The sequence below is a fragment of the Peromyscus californicus genome, unplaced genomic scaffold (assembly GCF_007827085.1).
Source record: "Peromyscus californicus insignis strain IS unplaced genomic scaffold, ASM782708v3 Scaffold_10__1_contigs__length_136768540, whole genome shotgun sequence".
In the NCBI taxonomy this organism is placed as follows: domain Eukaryota; kingdom Metazoa; phylum Chordata; class Mammalia; order Rodentia; family Cricetidae; genus Peromyscus; species Peromyscus californicus.
The window spans coordinates 1333384-1355164 of NW_026294391.1; positions in this window are offsets into that span (position 1 = coordinate 1333384).

Here is a 21781-nt window from a genome sequence, read left to right on the forward strand (position 1 = left end):
AGCAGCAGCCTCTCCAGAGACCTGCAACTGGTTGGTTGTCTCATCCCAAAGACTCCTTTGCTTTTTTTGTTTGTTTGTTTTTTTGAGACAGGGTTTCTCTGTGTTGTTTTGGTGCCTGTCCTGGATCTTGCTCTGTAGACCAGGCCGGCCTCCAACTCACAGAGATCCACCTGGCTCTGCCTCCCAAGTGCTGGGATCAAAGGCATGTGCCGCCCGGCCTTCCATTGCAATTCTTTCAGCTTTGGACTCTCAGGCTGCCTTGTCTCTTCATACCTGTATAATCACTCTATAACTTACATATATTGTATTTATTGATGTACTTACTTATTATGTGTAATGTATGACTGAAAGTCAATACTAGCAATTGATATGAGAATAAAAGAACCTGTGTTTATCTTGGCCAAAACTATCAAGGAAAGCAAAAGTAGCTGGCAAAATGTTGCCAATGAAACCACTATACCTTGTGAATTTAGTTGTGGAAAGCTACAAATATGTTCATCTGTTTCTGATGACAATACCAGAACTAAATAGTAAGTAAAACCTGATTGCTGAAGATGCTGCATGCTTGGTTGCAGGACTAAGAGAAATCAGTCTAGGACTGAGCTCAAAACTCCCTCCTAGCTGGATAGATTTCATTGTACAAGAAAATTCTATACAGGCTATTGGGAGAGAATTATCCCCAACAACCCTACTGGGTTGCGGACTTTGCATGCTACACAATTAAAATGCTGGGCAAGATGTGTCACAGATGCAGTAAAGGCATGGACTATGTGTAATGTGCGACCTGAAAGTCAATATTAGTAATTAAGATGAGAATAAAAGAACACATGTTTGTCTTGGGTACAACCAGGAACTTTCTGGTTGAGTTTAAGTCCCACCTGTTAAGAAAGAATTCATGTATGGCACTATAAGCCAGGTGTATTAGTTACTTTTTCTGTTGCTATGATAAAACACCATGATCAAAAGCAACTTATGGAAAAAACAGTTGATTTGGACTTATGGTTCCAGATGTATGAGTCTATTGGGGCAGGGAAGCATGGTAGCAAGTGGTGGGCATGGTGGCTGAAGCAGAAAGCTGAGAGTTCACATCCTCAACCACAGGCATGAAGCAGAGAAAGCAAACTGATGTAGGACTGTATAATCTTAGAGCCCACCCCAGTGATGGACTACTTTCAGCAAGGGTGCACAACCTAAACCTCACCAAACAGCCCACCAAATGGGGACCAAGTGTTCAAATACCTGAGCCTATGGGGGACATTTTTCATTCAAACCACCACATCTAGACAAAAACTTGTGGCCCTAGAGGTAAAGCAATTGCTTTAAAATAATAAACGTGGTATACCTATAAAATTACCTTCTAAACATTTGTGCTTACACCTATAGAATACTACCACCTTGTTTATGGAGAACTTCTTAAAATAGGTAGTAGTTGCCAAAGAGACTCACAACTGAGAATTGAGTGGCTGTTGAGGTGGCATGTCAGCCCAGTGCTCAGAGACCATTAGGAAGAGGGGAGTGAAAGGATGTAAGAGCTGGAGGGTAATGGTAGAGTGTTGTATTACTCTACTATGTAGTGTTTTGAATGAAATGTCCTCTGTAGTCTCAGGCATTTGAATATTTGCTTCCCAGTTGATGGCACTATTTTCAGAGGCTTAGGAGATGTTGCCTTATTGGAGGAGTATGTCACTGAAGGTGGGCTTTGAGAGTTTCAAAGCCTCCTGTCACTCCTAGTGCTCACTCTGAGAGGTGAGCGCTCAGCTGTTTCTGCTGATATGCCTACTACCTGCTGCCACACTTCCCTATCTTGATGGTGATGGACTGTTAGCTGTGGTGGTATTGTATTCCCCAAAATATTGTGTACCTTAATAAACTTATCTGGGGTCAGAGAACAGAAAAGCCACTAAGTACTTAAGATAGGCAGTGATAGCACACGCCTTTAATCCTAGCATTCCAGAGACAGAAATCCCTCTGGATCTCTGAGTTCAAGGCCGCATTGGAAACAGCCAGGCATGGTGACTCACGCCTTTAATCCCAGGGAGTGGTGGTAGAAAGCAGAAAGGTTTATTAAGGCGTGAGGACTAGAAACTAGAAGCACTTGACTGGTTAAGTGTTCAGGACTTCTAGCAGCAGTTCAGCTGAGAGCCATTGGGATGAGGACACAGAAGCTTCCAGTCTGAGGAAACAGGACCAACTGAGGAACTGGCAAGGTGAGATAGCTGTGGCTTGTTCTGTCTCTCTGACCTTCCAGTGTTTACCCCATTACCTGGCTCAGGTTTGATTTTATTAATAAGATTCTCTAAGATTCCTGCTGCATCTGGCGCCCAACGTTTGTGGTACGAATTCACGAAAAAGTGCTTGCCTGTGGCCTTCTAGGCCCCAGTTCAGGCCCGAGCTACATTCAGCCAGTTGTGGTGGCGCACGCCAGTAGGATTTGCTGAAGGAGGCAGAGGCAGTTTGAGGCTGGCCTAGGAGGCTTGGGAGAAGCTTCGGCCCAGACTGAGCCACAGACAGCAGTGGGACCATGGAAGCAGTGGCTACTGCTCCACGTTGCCAGTTCCTTCTCATCGTGTTGGTGACTGCAGTGATGCTGCTACCTGGGACGAAGGGTTTACTACTGCTGGTTCAGAGAATTGCCAGGACCATCGTGTTACAAGAAAGCATCGACAAAGGTCAGTTTGGAAAAGTTTGGCAAGACAAATGGTGGGGAGAAATAGCTGTGAAGATTTTCTGTTCTAGGGAAGAATGTTCATGGTTCCGAGAGACAGACATTTATCAGACTGTGATTGCTCCAAACCAGAGGAGGCAAAAAAAAAAAGTCTGCAGGGAAACATGACCACACCTAACAGCAACTTTGAAATCTTCAAAAAGACAAGACTCTACAAAGATGATTCCACATGGACTATAGTAAAGCCATTAGGCTGATTAACACCAAGGAAATATCTGCTTTGGACTACAAACTGTTAAGGACAATTTTGAGACGACTAGCTGAGATGATCGAGCCTGACAGATTACTTGAACAAGGACTTGAAACAAGCCCTGCACTTTTTCATTATGCAGCGGCTGGACAAATGATATAGGACTTGACAATTAACCCAAAAATTTTCTTTTCAGGATCCCCTAAAGATGGAAGTAATTTTAAGAAAACGACGCCCACATTCCCAAGAGGTGGGATGGGAGGTTTTTGGTCGTTTAATGAGTTATGGATATTGTCATTGTTTATGATGGTTGGTTACAAGTTGTTAATTGTTTATGGTCAGGAAAAAAGCTGAACATGGAGATTAGATTCAGAGTTTTTGTTTAAAAAAGAAAGAAAAAAGAGAAAAGAATATAGATATGAGATAGATCACTGAATCTACTCTGAGAAAAAAGATAAAGAATAATAGGATAAATGGGTAGATCACTGAATCTACACCAAAAAGAAAAAGAGGAAGATATAAAAATGATAAAAGGTAGATTTTTGAAACTTTTATGAAAATATGAACATGGTAAGATAAAAAAGTCAATTTCTGAATCTACTTTTAAAAAGGAACTACTCATTCTAAATAAGATAAGTAATGAAAAAATTTTGGTCTGAGTTTATCAGATATTACTGGACTGGACATTGTTAATATATATAATGGAGTTTTTATCTGAATCTGTCAAATGTTAATGGATTAGACATCGTTAATGTAATCTTGACTGTGTATATTGTATATACTTACTGGATATAATTTTGCTTGTATTAGTTATAAGCTTTTTTTAATTTTAGACAAAAAGAGAGGAAATGTGGTGGTATTGTATTCCCCAAAATATTGTGTACCTTAATAAACTTATCTGGGGTCAGAGAACAGAAAAGCCACTAAGTACTTAAGATAGGCTAGGCAGTGATAGCACACGCCTTTAATCTCTAAGATTCCTGCTGCAGTTAGCCATCTGGACCATAAGCCTAAACCTTTCCTTCTATAAGTTGCCTTGGTCATGGTGTCTTGTCACAGCAATGGGAAAAAAAGCCTAATACACATTTACTCCACTGTCATCTTGGAATATAGAATATCTGAGACAGCTAGCCATGGCCACTCACTAATCAGCAAAACAATATAGTGGTAGCCACGTCTACAGTATGGTAATGGAGCTACTGACATTTTCTAGTGCAGTGGTTCTCAGCCTTCCTAATGCTGCAACCCTTAAATACAGTTCCTCATGCATGGTGACCCCAACCATAAAATCATTTTTGTTACTTCTTCATAACTGTGATTTTGCTACTGTTATGAATCATAATGTAAATATCTGTGTTTTCCAATGGTCTTAGACAACCCCTGTGAAAGGGTCATTCGACACTACTGCTGCTCTAGTAGATGGAAGAGGGAAGGTTTACAAGACCCTCACCTGGGATTCAAACTATTACTCCTTCCTTCCCCTTCAGCTAGAAATGATCTTGGGAGATGCTAAAGTGTATAGAAAATGAAAAGTTAACTGAAAAGGAAACTCCATGATGTAACACCTATGATAAGGTAGGACCTTGTGATGATATAGTTGTTTGGGGATTACCTATGCTCTGTAAACAAACCCAAATAAACTCATTGGATCAATAAGCTGTTTCATGCACATAGCTTTAGGTGTCTCAGCTCCTCACCAGCTATTAGCAAAGGTGTTTGGCACTGTGGGCCTCTCCAAAAGGTGAAGGTCAGTGGTAAAGGTCTTGCTTAGCAAACTATCCTTTAATTTGCTATACATCTAAGGCTGGCCTTGAACTCCCACCTCTACTTCCCAAATACTGGTACTACAATCTAAAGTAATTCTAAGATGGAAATAAGCACAGTTACACTGGTGATGTTGCTTCATTTTCCTCTTTCATCGGGTAATTAAGGAATAAGATAAATAACATTTTATTACATTGTGTGTGTGTGCCATGACATGTGTGATGGTCAGAGAACTGGTGGGAATTCTCTTCTTCCACTATGTGGGTCCTGTCGAATTCAAGTCATCACGATTTGTAGCAAGTGCCCTTACCTCTTGAGCCAGCTCACTGGCCAAGAGAGGGGGGGGGATGGGGAGAGGGCGGGGAGAGAGAGAGAGAGAGTTCATGTTAGTGTGTGCCTGTGCTTGTGAGTGTGTGAGGAGGCTAGAAGAGGGAATCAAATCTCCTGGAGCTCGAGTTTCAGGCAGTTGTGAGTACCTTAATATGGGTGCTGGGAACTGAACTCTGGTCCTCTGAGAGACCAGCAACCACTCTTAACCTCTGAGCCATCTCTCCAGAACTTGTTACCCCAATAACTTTTTTTTTCTTTTCTTTTTATTTTATGTGTATGGGTGCCTTGCCTGCACACAACAGTGCACCACATGCATGCAATGCTCTCAGGGGGCAGAAGAGGGTGCCAAATCCCCAGTGACCAGACCTCAAATGGTTGTGAGCTGTTATGTGGTAACTAGAAATCTTAACTCAGATCTTCTGGAAGAGCAGCCAATGTTCTAAATCACTGAGCCATCTCTCCAGGCCCATAATATTTTTAAGCAACATTTTAGCCAAGCCTGTTGCATCATATCTGTAATCTTAGCTTTTGGGAGGCTAAGGTATGATGAAAAGAAGTTCAAGGTTAGCCAGAATTATACAGTGACTACATGAGGCCAGCCTTGCCCAGCTACATGAAATCCTTTCTTAAAAGGAGAAAGAGAGCCACGCAGTGGTGGCTCGCGCCTTTAAAGCCAGCACTCGGGAGGCAGAGCCAGGCGGATCTCTGTGAGTTTGAGGCCAGCCTGGTCTACAGAGCGAGATCCGGGACAGGCACCAAAACTACACAGAGAAATCCTGTCTCAAAAAACCAAAAAAAAAAAAAAAAAAAAAAAAAAAGGAGAGAGAGCGAGCCCTAAGAGATTGTCGCACAGATGAGTCAGCTGGTCAAAAGCTATAAATAAGAAGTGAGATCTTGGCCAGACAGTTGTGGCCTTTAATCCCAGCACTTGGGAAGCAGATGTAGGAGGATCTCTGTGAGTTCAAGAGTTCGAGGCCAGCCTGGTCTATAGAGCTAGATCTACGACTGCCAGAGTTGTTACACAGAGAAATTCTGTCTCAAAAAACTAGAAGAAGAGGAGGAGGAGGAAGAGGAATCTGAGCTGGGCATGGTGGCACACACCTTTAATCCCAGTACTAGGGAGGCAGAGGGGACAGCCTTGGCTACACTGAGAAACTCGGTCTTGAAAAACCAGAGGAGGAGGGAGAGGAGGAAGTAGGATCTGTGGCTGCCCATGAGAGGAAGTAGCAGGCTGTTGCTAGTAAGAAGCTCCTGTTGCTATGCAAAGTGAAAAGGCAGTTGATACAAACAGCCAATGACTGCAAGAGGCTGGTTCTAGTTTCTTCAGCTATGATAGGTAATGGTGAGCTATTACTAGGTAGCAACTAATCCCTGTCACCATGTGAAGCCAGGAAGCGAGAACAAAGCATGAAAGACTGCAGACCAAATGCTGTAGCTCACCAATGTCTGTGTAGGAATCAGATTCTAGACTCCCTAACAAATATGAAGTTGTCTGATCTGTATATCACAGAGTTCACTGTGGTCCAATGTAGGTGGGCGGCAGAACATAGCCTAAAGGGGCCCAGACATCATGGCACAAGTCTAGAGTAAGGGAATGCAAACATCATTTTTTTTTTTTGAGACAAGGTCTCTCTATGTAGCCCTGGCTATCTTGAAAGTCTCTATGTAGACCAGGCTGGCCTTGAACTCACAGAGATCCACCTGCTCCTGCCTCCCAAGTGCTGGACTCAAAGGTGTATACCACTACACCCAACTACATTTTTCTCTTAAAGGTAGGTTGAGCAAACAGGCTGAATACAGAGTAGTGGATCAGTCTTAAGTCTTCTTTTGTTTTGTTTTTTGTTTGTTTTTGTTTTGTTTTGTTTTGTTTTTCAAGAGAGGGTTTTCTCTGTGCAATAGTAGTCCTGGCTATCCTGGAACTCACTTTGTAGACCAGGCTGGCCTCAAACTCACTGAGATCTGCCTCTCTGCCTCTCTGCCTCTCTGCCTCTGCCTCTGCCTCCCAAGTGCTGGAATTAAAGATATGAGCCACCACCATCTGGCCAGTCTTAAGTCTTAAGTAACCTCAAGGTTTACTATTAACTCTGGCTGTGAGGTTCATCCAAAGTTCTCTTGGAATGTAAGAGGTACTTTTGCCACAGGACACTTTAGCAGTGCTTACACCACTGAAAAAAAATGTTATCTGCCTACAGATCTTCAGAGAGGGGTGGGCCCCATGAACCCCTCCTCTTGCTGTGACAGGGTGTTGATGAGCACAGTCTTGTGGGGATCCTGTGCAGGTAATAACAGCTGCTGTGAGTTCAAAAGTGCAACTGCTATGTCCTGCCAGGAAGTCAATGTTCCACACCATTGCCTCATTTCTTCTACTCTTGCATTCTTTTTGTCTATCCCTTCATAATGTTCCCTGAGCTTTGGAGAGTGTGATATAGATGTCCCATTTAGGGATGAGCACTCAATAGTCATTTATTCCAAGTACTTTGACCAGTCATGAGTATCTGTAATCACTGCTGACCACTGCAAAAAGAAGCTTGGCTGACAAGAGTAGACAGCAACACTACTCTATGGACATAAATATGGTTACTAATAAGGCAAGTCTGACAGGCACATCATGTCCATTTAGCAAAACAACAGCAGTAACTTCCACAAGAGGATCCAAGACCTTCACAACAAGGAGCTTTTATTGAAACATGGTCTCTCTATGTAGCATTACCTGGCCTGAAAGTAGATATGGCCTTAAACTCAGAGATCTATCTGCCTTTACCCTGGGGTGCACCACCACGCCTGGCTAGCAAAGTTTTACAGTATCAGATGTGAATTCTCTCCTATGGAGTGAACATCAAATCTATCCTTTCAAAATATTTAATGAGACAGCTGGCATTTATTTTGTGAATCTTACATCTATAGCATATACCAGGCACCACTGAGGCTCATAAACTCACCGCCTCAATTTCTGTATGTTCTAAAGAAATTTGGAAACAGAAACTGTTTTTTTAAAAAAAAGTTTATTTACAGTTTGGCCAAATGAGAGAAAGATGTTTAATTTCTCTGTCTTCTCTCTGTCAGTGTTACAGTTTTATAGGAAAGATGAAACAAAGACCAGGAAATAGATGTGTTAATTTAGCTGTGAGATAGGTTACCTGGTTCTTTGATGGGGAAAAGGGGACCTGGACCCCAGGTTATTTCATTTTTCTGTTACAGAGACACTTTTTCAAATTTTTAAATTTCATTTTATTTGTTATTGGTGTGTGTGTGTGTATGACATGTGGTATGTGCATGCCAGGGAGCACATTTGAGGCAACAGGACAACTTTGTGGGGGTGATTCTCTCCTTCCAATTTACATGAGTCAAGGTGCGCAAACTCAGGTCCTCAGGCTTGTGTGGCAAGTGCCTTTACCTACTAAACCATCTCACCACCCATAATTGTTATTTGAGACACAGTCTGATGTAGTAAATTATCACATTTTCAAATACATTGGTGGGTCCATCGGGTAGACAGGTCATAGCAAACTGATGAAAACTCTGCTTAGAGGCCTCAAGTGACATCTAATGACAGTTCTAGTTTTTGGATTGGTAGAAGCTAGTGGTATGTTAAGTTAATGCATTCCCCAAAAGTTTCATGTGCTAGCCACAGGATATTAGGTTACACAAAGAGGACAAGAGCTGTTCAAGGAGCCAAGATAACCCAAGATAACTTGTGAGTAGGCCCTGGGCCCCCCTACAACATTCCAACCTCTCCACAGTCTCTGAAGTTCTTGTCATCCTTTGCAGAACAGTCAGACTGGTCTGTCTTCTTCCTAGGAACATTTATCGATACCACACACAGCACTATGCTCAGTAAAAATTAGGTCTTCGAGCTTGTCTCCTTGTAGGAAATGTCATGTTTTCTTTGAGCCAGGGTCTCATTCTGTAGCCCAGACTGTCCTAGAACTCCTTATGTATCCCAGGCTGGCCCTGGCCACAAATCTGTTGGCAATTATCCTGCCTCAGTATCACAAGTGCTGGAATTATATGTATAAACCACCACACAAAACTTTATTTTTTTCAGTGCTTACAATGGACTTTCAGCCGGGGTATTGTGCATGCTATGCAAGTGCTCTACTACTGAGCTGCATTCCTAGGCCTGTAAATGACACCTATAGAGAAAGCAAAGCCTTTTGTGTCTTTTCTTTGAGATCTGCCTCAAACTTATACTCCTGTATGCCTATTAAACACACTAATTTTGCAAGTGATAAAAGATAGTAGTGGACAGCAAAAGGGTGAAATGCACATATCTGTTTCTTTAAAAATCTCCTCTAAAGGGAGAGAGATTGCTAGGCAGTTAAGAGTATTTATTATTGTTGTGGAGTAATCTTTTTGTACACTGTGAAGATGTGTCTTTGCCAAGGCATCTTCTGATTGGTTTAATAAAGAGCTAAATGGCCAATAGCTAGGCAGGAGGTATAAGCAGGACTTCCAGACATAGAGAGGACTCTGGGAAGAAGAGAGGCAGAGAAGCCAACCAGATGAGAAACAAGTTGAACAGACAGAATGGGATAGAGGTAAAAGTCATGTGGTAGAATGTAGATTAATAGGTTAATTTAAGTTGTAAGAGCTAGTTAGGAACCAGCCTAAGCCTCAGGCTGAGCATTTATCATTAATAAGAAGTCTCCATGTAGTTATTTGGGAGCTAGCTTCCAGGGACAGAAAAAGACTTGGTACAATTCTTCTTTCAGAGGACCTGGGTTCTGTTCTCAGCACCCAGATGGTGGCACATAACCACTGGTAACTTCAGGTCCAGGAGATCCAATGGCCTAGTCTAACCTCTACAGGCACCAGCAGGCACTCAGTGCACAGATATACATGCAGGCAAAACAGTCATACCAATAAATAAATCTAAAAAAATTTTTTAAGAAATTCTCTAAGCTGGGTGTAGTGTCACACATCTTAATCCCAGCACTTGGGAGGCAGAGTCAGACAGGTCTCTGAGTTCAAGGACAGCCTGGTCTACATAATGAGTTCCGGGACAGCCATAGTTACATAGAAAGACCTTATCAAAAAAAAAGTCCTAAAACCAGGGCTTCAGCAGAGGATTACTATTATAATCAGCAGGCATCTTATTGTTGGTGAGCTCTAAGGCCTGGGACATTTTGTTTTGAGGACTTTTGTAGCAGGTTGTTTCTTTTGGGCCACCAACCAGTTCCCAAATCATGACAGGGAGACTTAATATTAGTTATGAATGCATCTCCTGCTTTGGCCTTCCAAGTGTGGAATTACAGGTATACACCACTATACCAGCATTATTTTTTTAGACAGGTTCTGGCTATGTAGCCTAGGCTAGCCTGAAACTGACTATGTAATCCAAGATGGTCTCAAACTCTGAAGAAGTTGATATTTTTAAGAAAACCTAGCCGGGCGGTGGTGGCACATGCCTTTAATCCCAGCACTTGGGAGGCAGAGCCAGGCAGATCTCTGTGAGTACGAGGCCAGCCTGGTCTACAGAGTGAGATCCAGGACAGGCACCAAAACTTACACAAAGAAACCCTGTCTCGAAAAACCAAAAAAAAAAAAAAAAAAAAAAAGAAAAGAAAAGAAAAGAAAGAAAGCCTAGCTGTGTATGATAGCACATACCTGTAATCCTATCCAGCACTCAGGAGGTTGAGGCAAAAGGACTGCCTCTAGATCAAGGCTTGCCTGTAGGATAGGCAAGCTTGGGCACAGCCCAGCAACCTGAAGCACTTCTCCATTCTAGGACCACACCCAGTACCTCCTTCCTGTGGGTAATTTGAGGTCAGATAGTTCCTGGTAAAGAAAGAGAGAGATGAGTGTAGCTTAAGCCAGAAGTTAGCATGAGTACCGTGAAGGCCAGTCTGTTCCTGAAATGACCTGTCAGGAAAATCCCCGCTAACAGTTTCACACATATGCATGCACTGGGCATACATATGCTTAGAATATAGGATATATCACCCATAAATTATGTAACCATGCATCTGTTAGTCAGGGTAAGGATCCACACTATTCCTACCTGTGAGGTTCCACTGGGAAGGAACTCAAGGCTCTCAAGCCATGTGCTTGCGGAAAGCTTCCTCCCATATATTATAGTCTACATGAGTTTTTTGTTTGTTGTTGTTTAATTTTGCTTTGTTTTGAAACAGTCTCTCTCTCTCAGTAGCCCAGGCAATCCTGAAACTCAGGAATCTAGGCTAGTCTTGGACCACCTGGTGATACACCTGCCTCAGCCTCATGTGAGTGACCATGCCCAGCATCTTATTCTTGCTTATAGTAAATCTATGGGGTTTTTTTTCATATTTTTTAACCTATACTTTCACTATTGCTATACCATATCTTGTCCAATTCTTATGATACAATAAACCTGGACATTGTACCCTGGGCTATCCTGGAACCCCTTTGATAACACCTGGGCTACATAGCAAATATCAGGCCGGATAGGGCTATATAGAAAGATCCTGTCTCAAAAATTCAAAAGAAAGGAAAAAGAAATTCTCAGAAGCCTCAGTGCGGCCTGGTAGCACAGGATTGTAGTTCTAGAAGCCCATGAGGCTAAAGCAGGAGGATTATCGGTTCAAGACCCACTTGTGTTAAGGGATTTCCAAGTTCTTGTCTTCGCAAAGGAAAGAATTTAATCAAAAGACACAGATAGTTTAAGCCCAGCTTTACTTAGAAAAGCAAAGTCTGAACTCCAGAGGTGGGAATTGGGTGTCCCAAAGTGGGTACTAGAACAGTTCATTGTGGAGTAGAAGAGTGTCCTTATGAATATTTATGATGTGTGTGGCATATTCATGAAGGTAAGGTGACCCTTTCCTCCTCCCAAATCACAGCTGACTGGATTGCCTTTTAAGGGTATTACTTCCTATGATCTTCTAGAAAAGGCCACAAGAGGGGGTTAAAGTCACAATGTCAATAATATTACAATAAAACCAAGGCATTTTTTTTTAGCATTCACTGAGTGTGTGAGTATGTGTGTGTGTTTGTGTATGCATGTTACTGTGCTCCCTCACCAAGGTCCATCTGTGGAAGCCAGAGAACACTGTTCTTTCTCTCCTCTATATGGGTCCTAGGAACCAAACAAAGGTTGTCAGAATCGATAGCAAATTCCTTTACCCACTGAGCCATCATCTCACCAGCCAGAAACCAAGGACTTTTGAGGATACTGACCCTTCATTAGTGAATATGTGTGGGGAAATGCCCTGGCACCATGGTTTTTGATAGAGAGGTGTTATTGGGGGTGGGCACTTAGATGCACAGATGTACCACTTCTTAAACACTGGGAATGGCCGGGCAGTGGTGGCGCACGCCTTTAATCCCAGCACTTGGGAGGCAGAGCCAGGCGGATCTCTGTGAGTTCGAGGCCAGCCTGGTCTACAGATCGAGATCCAGGAAAGGCACAAAGCTACACAGAGAAACCCTGTCTCGAAAAACAAAAACAAACAAACAAAAAAAACCACTGGAAATGGAAGGGTATAGTGGGGCAGGGGAATCAATGAAGGAGAGAAGTGGGGAGAAGCGGAGAATCAACTAAAACTATGTATGAAAATGCCATAAGTAAATCTTTTATTTTGTAAGCTAATACTAAGTTTTAAAATAAAGATTATTACAGTGTGTTGGGGAGAAATTAGGAAGCAAACTGATAAAAAAATGGATTTATTTACAACTTGGCCAAACATGGGAGAAAAAGACTCTTAGTTTTTCTCCGCTTGTTCTACAGCAGCCTTATAATTTTATAGGACAGGTGACAGAAAGCCAGGAAATATATATATTGTCAGAACTATATAAAGCCTCTTCCTAGTAGACAAGGACCTCCCCAGGCTGGCACTAGGGTTTCAGTCTTTCCCTTCCAGCATGAGATTCTCGGGGAAATTTTCATTCTTTGGGATCTGTTGTTTCAATAGTCTGATAGACAAAGGGGTAGAGCCGCAAACATCTCTACAGAATACCTTCATTTCTGCCATTAACAGTTACAGCAAGAGCCAGCAATCTGTAGCCTCAAGAACAGCAAGCCATAAAAGGGCATTCTGACCTTCAGGAGATACAGCTTCCAAAATGCAGCTTCAGCTCTCTTGGTGCCCTCATATCTAACTCCTTTATGAGATTGCTCAAGGTCTCATGATTAAGCTCATGCCTATCTGTAGGTTAAGACATTTTGTTTTTTGGGTTTTTTTTTTGTTTTTTGTTTTGTTGTTGTTGTTGTTTGCTTGGTTGGTTTTTGGTTTTTTGAGACAAGGTTTCTCTGTGTAACAGTCCTAGCTGTCCTGGAACTTGCTTTGTAGATCAGGCTGAACTTGAACTCACAGAGATCCTCCTGCCTCTGCCTCCTGAGTGTCAGGATCAAAGGCGTGTGCCACCACACCTGACCTCATTTTGTTATTTTTTTTAATATTTGAAGCTTCATCATGAAAACTGGGTTGGGTTTTATAACAGTTTATCAGCTTGTACAAACAAGAACAAGCCTTGTCTTATTCTGCAGCTCATAGGCTACAGGGTGAGTTCGAGGATAGCCTAAGTTAGCAAAAACCTGTCTCAATTTTTCTTTTAAAAACCATTCTAGCCGGGTGGTGGTGGCGCATACCTTTAATCCCAGCACTTGAGAGGCAGAGGCAGGCAGATCTCTGAGTTTAAGGCCAGCCTGGTCTCCAATGCGAGTTCCAGGAAAGGCGCAAAGCTACACAGAGAAACCCTGTCTCGAAAAAACCAAAAAAAAAAAGCCATTCTGATGGCTGAGGGGTGGCGGCACACGCCTTGAATCCCAGCACTTGGGAGGCAGAGTCAGGCAGATCTCTGTGAGTTTGAGGCCAGCCTGGGCTACATACAAAATTCCAAGACAGCCAGGGTTACATAGAGAGACTCTGTCTCAAGAAAAAAAAAGTTTGTAAGGAAAACCTGGGACTAGCTCAGTGGTAGAACATTTGTGTCACATGTGTAAGGCCTGGGTTCAATCACTGACCACAAAAAAATCTTTATCTCGTAGTTAAGGAGATTTTTACCATGTATGATATAGCTCCATGGCCAGTTTGTCTCCGGAGACATTATGTAGTCAACCCTCTACTTTGTGGGTTTTTTTTCTTCTCTTGTGAAAAGACAAGGGATGAGGAACAAGCACATTCCACACACTGTTGACAAGAGAGCAGAGATTCTTGGTGGGTAACAGGTTAATCATAAGACGCTGTTCATTCTTGTCCCCAAGATGGTTTCTGTTTCTTTTTCTTTTGTTTTGAGGGAGGTTATATATTTTGTCTTGTTTTTGAGAAAGTGTATATGTCATACTGACCTGGAATGGCTGCGTATTAGAACCCAAAGAGGAGATTGTGGGAGCCCTGAGTAGGAACTGGCCAGTCAGAAGCACAGATAAACAATCTGGAGGAGGTAGGGACATGGTTCAGTGGGTAAAGTGCTTGCTATGCAAGCAATGAGGGCCTGAGTCTGGCTCTCTAGCAGCTTCATAAAAGCCAGGCACAGTCATGTGCATCTGTAAAACTCGTGTTCCAGCATGGGCAAAAAGAGGAGGCTCTCCAGAGCTTGCTAGTCAGCTAGCCAAGCCAAACTGTGAAGTCCAGTTTCAGTGAGAGACCCTATTTCAACAAATAAAGTTAAGCATGACTAAAAAAGAAAGATACCTTACATAGACGTTTGGCCTGCGCGCGCGCGCGCGCACACACACACACACACACACACACACACACACACACAAGGACTTGGGGCTGGTGAATGCTATGACTGCTCCAAGCCTTGACAGCCACATATTGTCACTACACCAAGGTAGAGCTGGTTTCCCCAACCCCTGCTGAGAGCCCCACAGCTATTCAGAGCCTGAAAAATATTCAGTGTTCAAACTGGTAGCTTCAACCAAAAGTAATTCAAGTTCAAATTCTATCCCACTAACAAAGGGCTACTCAAATAGACTAGCTCCTCCCCAAGGTCAACGGAAGTCCCTATGACTACTGAAGGAGGCAAGCCCCACATCCAAACCCAATAATAAGGAGAGGTATTCTGCCTTTTCACTGGGCCCAAGATTACCCTCACTCAGCAAAGACTCCAAGAAAGTAGAAACTACAGAAGGGCCACTGCTCCGGAAAGAAGCCATGCCTGGGAAACCTCTATTGCCTTGAAGAACTGAGGTTTCTGAGACTTTCTTTTCCCTTCGGAAGCATAGGGTTAGAGTAAGAAAGAGACAAATGACCCAGTCACAGCAGGAATCCTAGCTCAGGAAACCCTTCTCTTGTCTAGAGGTACATGGACAGGCAGACAAAACCAAGGGGGACTCACTGACAGTAAAGCATCCTGACCCAGAAAGCCTCCTGAACATGAAGGCTAGGAGTCTCTTTTCTTTGTACAAAATTTTTGTCACTGAGATAGACAGAGCTCTGTGAGTTTGAGGCCAGCCTGGTCTACATAGTGAGTTTCAGGACAGCCAGAAATATATAAAGAGACCCTATCTCAAAAAACCAAAACAACAACAACAACAATAATAATACACAACTCTGTGGGTGTGTTTTCAAAGGACAACTTTAGGGTTTATGGAGTTCATTTTCTCTGCCCACCTTTATTATGGGATCTGGGGATTGAACTCAGGTTTCTTTTTTTATGGTTTTGTTTTGTTTTGTTTTGAGACAGGGTTTCTCTGTGTAGCTTTGCGCCTTTCCTTGATCTCACTCTGTAGACCAGGCTGGCCTTGAACTCACAAAGATCCGCCTGCATCTGCCTCCCATGTGCTGGGATTAAAGGCGTATGCCGCCACCACCTGGCTTGAACTCAGGTTTCTATAGCAAGCATCTTTATTGCTGAACGATCTCATGGGCCCTGGGACTTCCTTTTCTGTTGAGACATCTGGGCAGACTGAAGGCCTTGGGAAGAAAGAATCTTCTCATATTCTTTCACCATGAAATACCCAGAGACCTGTCTGGGCTATAGAAATCACTCCCACTCATGTAGGCATCAAGTGGGAGCCCAGAAATCACCAGATAGACCAAGCAGATAAAAATAATACCACAAAGACTCTGAAATTTAAAATGGAACACAGCACAAAAACTAGGTCAAAACCTGCATGCTATATCTAAACTGGGTAACTGACTACTAAAATAAAACATTCAAATAAGACTCGTGGCGGGGGTGTTGCCTCTGTGATAGAGCTTAGCATGCATGAAGTTCAGGCAAGAGGGGAACCGGGACAAGCAAGCAATCAGGGTCCACACCCTTATTCTGTCTGTTCTTGACTGGATTGATGTGTCTAGCTGCTTGAGTTTCTGCCGTGATGTCCCCAAAATGATGGACTGTAGCCTGGAATTATAAGCTAAACCAACTCCTTCCTTCCATAAATTTCCTTTGGTCAGGGTATTTTATGATAGCAACAGAAATGAAACTAGAACAGATACTAAGCAGGAATTCAAATTGAAGTCTGACTCTACTAATCTACAAGGATAGTTATAAAATTCTAGGCAGAGCCCAGAATGGTGGTACCTGTGTGTAATCCCAGTACTAGGAGGCAAAGGCAGAAGGATTTTGAGTTCAAGTCCAGCCCAAGCTATAATAGCATGGCTGTGTCTCAAGAAACAAAGAAGAAAACAAGTAAACAAAAAAAGAATGGAAATGTTGAAAGGTTTACAACACGCCCCCACGGTCGGGCGTGTTCGCATATGCCCAACAGACACTTCCACCTAGCCAGTTCCAGGTCAGGATAGCCATTTCCGGGTCAGGGCATCTTGCGTGACCAAGATCCGTGACGTTCCATTGGCTACGTAGGTGCGCAACGTGGCCATGTGATCTACGCGCTTGCGTGTAGTAGTGACGCTGATCTGTCCACGCCCAGCCTTTAAAATCCGGCGCCATGTTCCCGGTTCCTTCTTCTTCTTCTTCCTCCTTCTTCTCCACACACGTGCTTCCCGCAGGCCTGTTCACTCTCTGTCCCTTTAATAAAACTCTTGTTAGCGGATTCTGTCGTATTTCGTGACATTTCCTTGCAGGGTAAGAACACAACGCAGCCGAAAAACTAACATTTTGGTGCCGAAACCGAGCGGGCGCTTCCGGGCACCCTGCGCCTGGAAACCCGTAAACCGGGGACTGCAACACTCTGCTCCGTACGCGACAGACCGCTCTCCATTTTGCCTGACCGCAGAAATTCCATGCAACACCGCTTTCTCCGATTGGTGAGTCCCCCCCATTTTTCGGCCAGTGTAAACGGTTTCCTGAATCTGTGAGAACAACCGGTACCTCACAAGTATTCTTGAGACCGGGGGAACCCCCGGCCACGGTCTTCATTGGCTACGGTCGGCCCCTATCGCAGGCCTCAGATTTCTAGCCCTCTCCCACGTCTGCAGCCTGAGATATTTCTCGCGTTGGGACCACCGCCGTTGGGTGCGTCCTGGGGGCCACGTGGGGCCGACACGTTCATCCGACTTGACGAAGCGGCAGACGCTGTCTGGATTCCCGGGGAATCCTTTCCTCACATGGCAGGGGCCCCCGCTTCTGTGGCTGACGAGCCAAGGAGCGGCTTGTGCCCGGGATCCGTCCTTGGCCTTGGGGACGCCTGGGGCCTTGGCTCCGGATCACGTTTGTTTTTTTATCTTTTTTATTTTTCTGCCTCTCCGCTGCAGACATGGGAAACAAGGCTTCCAACCCTGTTAGTCCTTCCTCTCCATTAGGCTGTCTTGTTGAAGCTTTAAAACCTCTCAGTTTAGTGCCTTACATAAAGATTCCTAAGCTAACTCATCTATGTTCTAAAAAATGGCCAAAGTATTCTTTAGAAAACAACAAAAAATGGCCACCGAGCGGCTCCTTAGATCCCGATATTTTACGGGAGTTATCTAATTACTGTCAGCGCTCAGGCAGATGGAAAGAGTTGCCCTATGTTATAGCATTTTTCTTTCTCAGTGCTAAACCGTCTCTTCTGGATTCCTTTTCTCCTGCTCATATGCTCCTGGCTATGCCTGAACCGGAGGATTCTCTGACTCCGGAATCTCTGACTCTAGATCCTGCTAACGAACCTCCACCTATTCGACCTCCAGCTCCAACTCCTAGAAAACCGTTCCTTCCGCTCCCCTTCCGGATTCTTCTTCTTCTAAAGCTGCTCCTTCCTCGGCAGCGGCCGGTTCCAAAGGCCCTGCCCTAGCTCCAAACTTCACTCCTCCTACCACCCGCTCTCAGGCTGCTAAATTGCCAGATTCCAGCCATCCAAAGCCTTCCACTGTTCTCCCTTTGCGAGAGGTGACTGGTGTGGATGGACTGATTAAGGTTCATGTTCCATTCTCTCTAGCAGAACTCTCTCAGATAGAAAGTAAGCTGGGTTCTTATACTTCTAATTCTGCTGCCTTTATTAAACAGTTTCAATATATAACTCAATCTTATAGTCTCACCTTTCATGATATATTCATGATACTTTCTAATAACTTACTTCCTGAGGAGCGCAGGCGGGTTTGGGAGCAGGCTAGGATTCATGCAGACGAAATTCATCAAACTAACCTCTCACACCCACCAGGAGCTGAGGCGGTTCCTGACCGAGAGCCACACTGGGATTATAACACCCAGGATGGCTGTCTAGCCAGAGATAGGTTTATTATCTGTCTCCTGACAGGTCTCCGTAAGGCTGCCCTAAAACCAGTAAACTATGAAAAACTAAAAATGGTTAATCAAGATAAGGACGAAAATCCGTCTCATTTCCTAGAGCAGCTCACCAAGGCTCTACTTCAGTTCACTAGCTTAGACCCAGAGAGCCCTGAGGGCAGGCAGCTGCTAATAACCCAGTTTGTCTCACAGAGCTTCCCTAACATTAGGGATAAACTTAAACATTTGGAGAACGGCCCTCTAACTCCACAGGCAGATGTGCTGGTGATAGCGTTTAAGGTGTTCCATGGTAGAGATGAAAAAGCCCATAAAAGGAGCTGCCAGATGCTGGCAAGCACTGCCCGACCGGCTCCCCGAAAGCCATCTGGTCCCTGCTTCAAGTGTGGGAGAGAAGGCCATTGGGCCCAGGCTTGCACCACCGGCCCATGAAGGGCACCGACAAAGCCTTGTCCAAAGTGTTGCCAAAAGGGTCACTGGTCAGCTGACTGTCCTAATGTCCCAAGCGACATAGGAACGCCAGATGAAGACCACCCTCCAGCTGACTTTGTAGGCTTGGCTTACAGCGAGGACTGCTGCTGCCTGGTTTCTGCCCCGGCCACTCCCATCTCACACAGGGAACCTAGGGTAATTATAAAGGTCAATGGGCGACCCATCTCGTTCCTTTTGGACACCGGAGCTACCTACTCTGTCCTGAGAGAGTTTTGGAGGCCCACCTCTCCTGCTCGTCTCCCTATTGTCGGGGTTGGGGACAGCCTTATCTACCTCATCAGACACCACCACTCAGTTGCATTTTCAGAGGCATCCCTCTCTCACACACACATTCTTAGTGGTACCAAGCTGCCCTGTACCTTTAATGGGGAGGGATCTTCTAGCTAAGGTAGGAGCGTCCATTTCTTTCGCTCCACACATTCGCCTCATCCCAGATGCGCCAGCAGCTCCTTTACTTCTCCTCCTAGCCACTCACTCTTCTGACTCTAACAATTCCTTTCCCCTACCAGTCTCTCAGGTAGACACAGTCTCTCAGGTAGACACACAGAGCCGGAGGCAAAAAGGACCATCAAAAATATCCAGGCGGTAAGGAATAATGTAATACAATAATCTATCATTGTTCGATACTCAGTAACTGATAACCTGCATTTCCTAAATGCTAACCTAATAAGGGAAACCGGTGCCTTAAATAAACTACCTCTAATAAGGCTTGTCTCAGATAGAAATTAAGCAGAGTACTAAGGCCAGATCTACCTCAGGTAAATATCACATGTCTCTATCTGGACAGGCCAGATCTACCTCAGACAAATGCCAACTCCAAAATAAAATAATAATGATTCTTTCTCTCTAAGCTTTTTCTATGTCAACAGTATCTTGTCAAACACAAGGTTCCCAGCCACAGCACGGATGGACAGCCGCAGAACGAGGGGACGGCAGAACTTCATTCCAGGACCTGCCCACCAACATCCCAGGACTTCACAAGATACCCTCTCATCCCCCTGCCCCCCAAGAGCCAACCAACGCCCACTATTCAGCTGGAAGCAGTCTTTGAGAGAAACGTCGCCCCCATACCCAGGCAACCACAATTTTTTTCTTTTTTAAAAAAGGAAGAGTCAGGGATGAAAGGTTTACAACACGCCCCCACGGTCGGGCGTGTTCGCATATGCCCAACAGACACTTCCACCTAGCCAGTTCCAGGTCAGGATAGCCATTTCCGGGTCAGGGCATCTTGCGTGACCAAGATCCGTGACGTTCCATTGGCTACGTAGGCGCGCAACGTGGCCATGTGATCTACGCGCTTGCGTGTAGTAGTGACGCTGATCTGTCCACGCCCAGCCTTTAAAATCCGGCGCCATGTTCCTGGTTCCTTCTTCTTCTTCTTCTTCCTCCTTCTTCTCCACACACGTGCTTCCCGCAGGCCTGTTCACTCTCTGTCCCTTTAATAAAACTCTTGTTAGCGGATTCTGTCGTATTTCGTGACATTTCCTTGCAGGGTAAGAACACAACGCAGCCGAAAAACTAACAAATGTGGAGACGGCTCTTGTTGCACCAGCACCAGGACTTGAGTTCAAATCCACGGCATCTATGTGAACATGTATCTGCAACCCCAATGTTATGAGCACCAGAGATAGAATCAGTGGGGCTTGCTGGCCACTAGCCTAGCTCCAGGTTGAGTGAGAGACCCTGTCTTAATAAGGCAGAAGTTGAGCCGGGCGGTGGTGGCGCGCACCTTTAATCCCAACACTGAGGAGGCAGAGGCAGGCAGATCTCTGAGTTCAAGGCCAGCCTGGTCTACAGAGCGAGTTTCAGGACAGCCAGGGCTACACAGAGAAACCCTGTCTCAGAAAAAAAAAAGGGCAGAAGTTGATATAGAAGTACATGTGATGTACTTTTTTCCTCTGGCCTCCACACATGCACATATGTCCCCTTCACACACATTAAGACATATCACATATGCGTACACACACAAAAGAGAAGAGAAATTCTAGGTGGAAAAAATGGAGGATGAGAAAGGAGGCATCTGAGCTGGGACAGGGGCAATTGCTAAGCATTCTGATTGCTCTGTTAAGGAATTCAAACTTTTCATTAAAGAAATACGAAAGTGGCCGGGTGGGCGGTGGTGGTGCACGCCTTTAATCCCAGCACTCAGAGGCAGAGCCAGGCATATCTCTGAGTTCAAGTCCAGCTTGGTCTACAGAGCAAGATCCAGGACAGGCACCAAAACAACACAGAGAAACCCTGTCTCGGGGGTGGGGGGGAAGAAATACAAAAGTAATCCTTACTTTGGACTAGTGAGAACAGCATAATCACTGTGTACCTTGAGGTCAGCCAATCTGATGTCAGTGTGACTTGTGAATTTTGGCTAAATATATGCAAAACCTTTATCCGGAACTCCTTAAAGGTCTGGCTTTGTTTCTGCTGCTAGACTGTGTGCATATTCCAGGCTAGATGGCCCGCCCAGAAGCTTCCAGGTCATACTCTTGTTTCCACCTTCCATTTTGCCGTAGGGGTGTTGGAACTGCAGATGCGCTCTGTCTTATCTAGATTTTTACATGAATTTCTGGGATTCCAGGGATGGGAACTGGGTCATTAGGCTTGAACAGCGAACACTTTTATCCACTGAGCCATCTCCCAACACCCCACCTTGTTTGATAAGAGAGGTACGTGTGAGGTGGCTCCAGAGATGCTCCAGGTAGAATTATGATCTGATAAAGTAAAAAGTACTAGGTTGTACA